A 5,294-nucleotide genomic window follows, 5' to 3' on the forward strand; every position below is an offset into this window, starting at 1 on the left:
TCTCCTTTTTTCCCCCTCCCTTGTGCATGTATCTGCTGTTTCCCTATGTCCGAGGCCTTTTTCCTCCCACAAACTCCAGAGATTTGTATACATTTTCTGAGTTCTATTTATTTTCTCTTTATTCTTTGGGAGAGATTACCTACTCTCTCCCTTTGACTTCTACCCATTTAATATTATATCTATGAGGGAGATGGGCAGTTTGATATGAATGAATGAATGAATGAATGAATATTGTTTCCTCTGTACCTAAGGAAAATCCCTAGCACCTTTCACTTCCTTGCTTCTGGTAGTTTACAGTTTAGAGAGTCTGTTCCTATGACTCTATAATTCCATAGGACTCTAGAATAGATCAGCCTATACAGCTGTTTTGTGCCCCTGAATTAGAATTGATTGTACCTAAAACCAAAATCTAGTCAGTTTTCTATCTTCCTTGAGCAAATTTAGTCTTTTCTTCCTTCTTTAGCTTTTCATTCAGGTTTTTTTTTTACACATATTTGCTACTTAAAAAAGAGATGAATATAAATGATAGTTTTCCTGCCCTCCAAAATCTGCTTAATAAAACTTCATCTTATGCATAAATGATGCCCATTTGGATACAAAACTATACAATTTCCAATAATTTGCTGTTAAAAGATTTCAGTTCATGTAATTTATGTACTCTGCAGATATTATTATGGCATACCTTTCCTTGATATTATATTTTTCTAGAAATGCGAACAAGTATAAATTACTATTGATTAAGTTCTATAATTTTAACTTCACCCTGTTCCTAAATCTATGAAATGCAATAACATTCATTTTGTTGATTTTATACAGCACTATGGTAATAATTTAAAAACCAAATAAACCCAAACCATTGTGGGAGCCTTTTGCAGCCTAGTTTGCAGTCTAACAACATAATTTGCACATTTTTGTTTTCCAATGGGAGAAAGTTAATTAAATAAGATAGCACATAAAGCTTGAACTTGTTTTTCCAGCAGGGCTTTGGTTTGAAATTGATCTGATCAGATACGTTTTATAGACAGATAACATCAAGTCAAATGGCAACGGAGCAAACAATGCGTACTAATTAGTTTCAGAGCTTTAAGCAGTCAGATAACGGCTCACCTCTGGGAGATAGTCAATACTGTGCACACTATTCAACACTTTTATGTCCCATTGAAAGTAGAAAACATTTAAATAAATCCTCAGGATCTGACTTATATTTCTTACCATATGCTTAACCATTTGCAGATGCATCTGAATGTTGTAATTTTATTTCCCTTACCCATAAACAGGAAATATATCAGGAAGTTTTTCTATCATTTTAACAGAAGAGGAATATTTGGCTAATGCTCAGATGCTGTGATAAGAACAAATGGTTACTATACTGCATTTCCCCACTTAAGCATATCCATTTGGGAATGGCTATTTATGCTTTTCAAATACTTTCTTGCTAATTAAGTTCATAACACTGCTTTTTTTTAAAAAAAAATCTTCCTTAAATAACAGTGTGGCACTCCTACTGTTCTGAATATTAGAATTTACCTAATGGTTATTCATAACTTTATACCTAGAAGAACTAACCAAACTTATGAATAATACTATTTCAGTTAGTATACTAATTAGATGTCCATGAATAATAGAATTTGATATGCTGAAACGCTATGCCTTACAGAAATAAACTACATTAATATTCCAGTTGTTTTTAACTTTAATGTGTCAACCCAATTGGTGTTTCTTCCACCGATTCCACAAAGCCCAATTCTTTTCATTGCCAATGAAATGAGGAGGAATTAAATTTGGGGGCAATCTCAGCTCTTGCCTCTATCACTTGTCTTTTCCTCAATCTGTTCTGGAGCACTGGGTAACTCTTTGGAGCAAATTTTGATATAGGACTTGGCTTCACCTGTCTCTTACTCTGCTGTAGATGGAAGACTGTACCTGATCAACAGGAAGGAAGGAACTGAATCTGACACATAGTAATAAAAAAACACTGTTGTTATTCATTAGTTTAGAAGGATAATTCTATTACATGCTAATTTTGAATAGTATCAGTATTGTGCATATATTCACCATACTGATCTTCAACTATCTTTTTTATGTTCTGTATAGAGTATCATCAGCCGTGTATGAATATACACCTGCGTAATTTGTTTATAAATTTAGAAATTATAATACGTAATAGGATATAGAAATCAAAATCTGTTGCATTAGAACAGTCATATTTATCAATAATATATCAATAACAATAATATATTTCATATTATTTTGTGAGAAATTTATTCTGTTAATTAGCCCACTGTAATTAATCTATTATTTTCTAACTCCATTGTCCTGCAAATTATTCTAGCATCTGGTTCTTGGTATTGCCAAGAAGATTAGACTATTAATTACTTCTTGATCATTTCTCCTAGAAACCAATATAAACATTATGTTTATAAAGTGCTGATTACTGAATCTGTAATAATCTATGTTTTGTGTTTAATTTTTTTCAAGAGAACTCCAATATGAGAGATTGAGCAAAAAGTACAATTCTAAATGCAATTTTATCTTTCTTGTGCTGTGATTTCCATTGAACTCCATAGATTATATTACTAGAATATGTGCCTGATTGTTCAGCCTGCAGGGTTTTTAAAAGAACTTTTGCTATAGTGTATTCAGTAGAATAGGAGTAGGCAAAAGGAGGAATATAGGGCTGGATCCAGTTAAAACGTTTTGTGGCTAGAATGTCTTTTTTTTTTTTTGCATTTGCAGAAGGGACTAGAAAACAGCAAAGACTCCTTATAGAAGAGGAGGCAATGTAAATAAATATTAGTCAGTTGCAAAGCTTCTCATGCTGCGGCCAGTGAATTCTTCAGCATTTTACAGTGGCTTTTTAAAAGGAATATAGGGAACAACAAGGAGAAGGGGGAAAATCACATATTGCCTCTCTTTTTCCTTCAATATAAATAGAATTCTGCTGCTTGAAAAACTCCTATATCTTTACTTATTTCACCAAAGGATCACTTTGGTGTAGATGTTAATCTGCTTTATAAAGGGAGTACCATATTCTTATGAGATTGTCAGATAACTGCCTGGATAAGTCCCTACAGTTTTCTTGGCAAGGTTTTCCTGAAATGGTTTTCTGTTGTCTCCTTCCTAGGGTTGAGAGACAGTGACTGGCTTAAGTTCATTCAGCTGGGTTTGTAATTAAGGAGGGATTAGATCTCACAATCTGCCAGTTTGTAGCTTGATGCCTTCATCACCACACCAAACTGGCTCTTCTGCTAAGATTATAAACGTTACATGGAACAGCATCCAGAAGTGAACTCATGTATAGGAGCAGCATTAAGACAACATTTGAAGCATTTGCATTGTGAGCGGAAGATAGAAAGAGTTTCACAGTTGCAAGATTTGGGAGAGATGAAACAATCCTAATAACATTTATATACATAAAGAATAATAGAATAACAGAGTTGGAATGGACCTTAGAAGTCTTCTAGTCCAACCTCCTGAACAAGCAGTAAACCCTATGCTATTTCAGACAAATGGTTGCCCAATCTCTTCTTAAAATCCTCCAGTGTTGCAAAACCCACAATTTCTGGAGGCAAGTCATTCCACTGAGTAATTGTTCTAACTTTCAGGAAATTTCCCCTTAGTTCTGGGTTGATTCTCTCCCTGATTAGTTTCCATCCATTGCTTCTTGTCCTCCCTTCAGATGCTTTGGGGAATAGATTGACTCCCTCTTCTTTCTGGCCGTCCCTTACATATCAGAACACTTGCCATCATGTTATCCTTAGTCCTTCTTTTCATTAAACTAGACATATGTTTTAGCCTTTAGCCCCCAGCCCGCTACCATAGACTGGTAGTCATTTTTTAAACAACAACAACAATGGAGTTTTAGCATGCTAAACTAGATGAAATTTTCACACTCTTTCCAAAGTAAGCCCTACATAGAGTATATTAGTCAGAAAGGAATAGTAGAGACTAGCCTGAGAGAATCTAATATGGTGGGATTCATGTGGACATCAAAATAGTAGTCAATAATGCTCTCATTACAATCTTCTCAAAGTTGAAGGAATAAAAATATTGCTGCAAAAGTACAATTAATGGTGCCCAGGTTAGAGAAGTTTGATAAAGAGTCAGTGCTAAGAATAGTCAGAAGCATATGAACTCAGATTTACTATCCTAGAGTTATGAGAGGAAACTAACTCACAGTATGAATCCTTATGATACTTCCTGAGGCCCTGGACCTTTCCAAATTAATGCCCTGCCTTTTGCTGCCAAGCAAACACCTGAGCAGTACACAGAATATTAGCTCCTTCCCTGTTTATGGTTAAAATACTGCCCATCCTATAGAAGAGTAAGCACTGAGTCTTTTCTAAATACAGGTAGTGCTTGAGTTATGATAACAAGTTATGGCATCAGAATTTTTATCATTAAAGGATGCATTCATAAAGTGCAACTTCACACAACCACATCACTTAATGATGACTATTCTGGCAATCCTGATTATCATTATCTTAGGACTGTGTGGGTCATTAAGCAAAGATGTCATGTGACCAAAATATGGAAAGAGGTGGGTGTCTCAGGAAAGCAGGCCAATCAGTAAGAGCTACAAATGGGTGGATGGATGCCACAGGTGGTGCTATGAAGTATGGGCAGATGCTTTGGAGCACAGGCAGGCAGATGGGTGCTGTAGGCAGGCATTACAAAACTTAAGGGTTGGGTGTTCTGGACAGGCACTATGGGACATGGGCAGGTGGGCAAAAATGTGGTGGTTATGGCATGGAAGAGCAGGCTGCTTGGCAAACTTGCAGGCAATTACTATATGCTGCCTTCTTTCCCTCCCATTTGAGCCTTTCATCCAATGTCAACATGGCAAAGTTTCTAATAAAGCTCCTACCTTTACATAGGGAAGATGGAAGGAGATGCATGTTTTGGAGTTCTACAACCACAAGTAAACTGAGTACAACAGCCAAAAAAAAAGCCGTTTTTCCTTCAGAAGGAGAGAACACTCCAAAAGGAGTGCAGAAGCCCAGGAACACAAAGTAATGTAAAAAAAAGGTACAAGGACTCTCCATGTTCTGTTCTTACTACACATTACTCTGTGTGCAGTTTGTCATGCCCCCATCGGAGCCTGAATCTGCTGAGGAAGATAAGCTGGAACTGAAACCGACAGAGATCGAGGGGGAAGCATCACTGGCTTCAGAGGAATATGGGGAGGAGCAGGCCGAGGCAGGCCATGATCTTTCAGGATTGGGACGGCTTGAAGGCAGGGAGGAACAGGGGCAGGATGAACATGAGACACAGAGCTCAGGTGATGAGCAAGG

Source organism: Protobothrops mucrosquamatus, unplaced genomic scaffold, assembly GCF_001527695.2.
Source record: "Protobothrops mucrosquamatus isolate PMUCROS unplaced genomic scaffold, P.Mucros_1.0 scaffold375, whole genome shotgun sequence".
NCBI lineage: Eukaryota > Metazoa > Chordata > Lepidosauria > Squamata > Viperidae > Protobothrops > Protobothrops mucrosquamatus.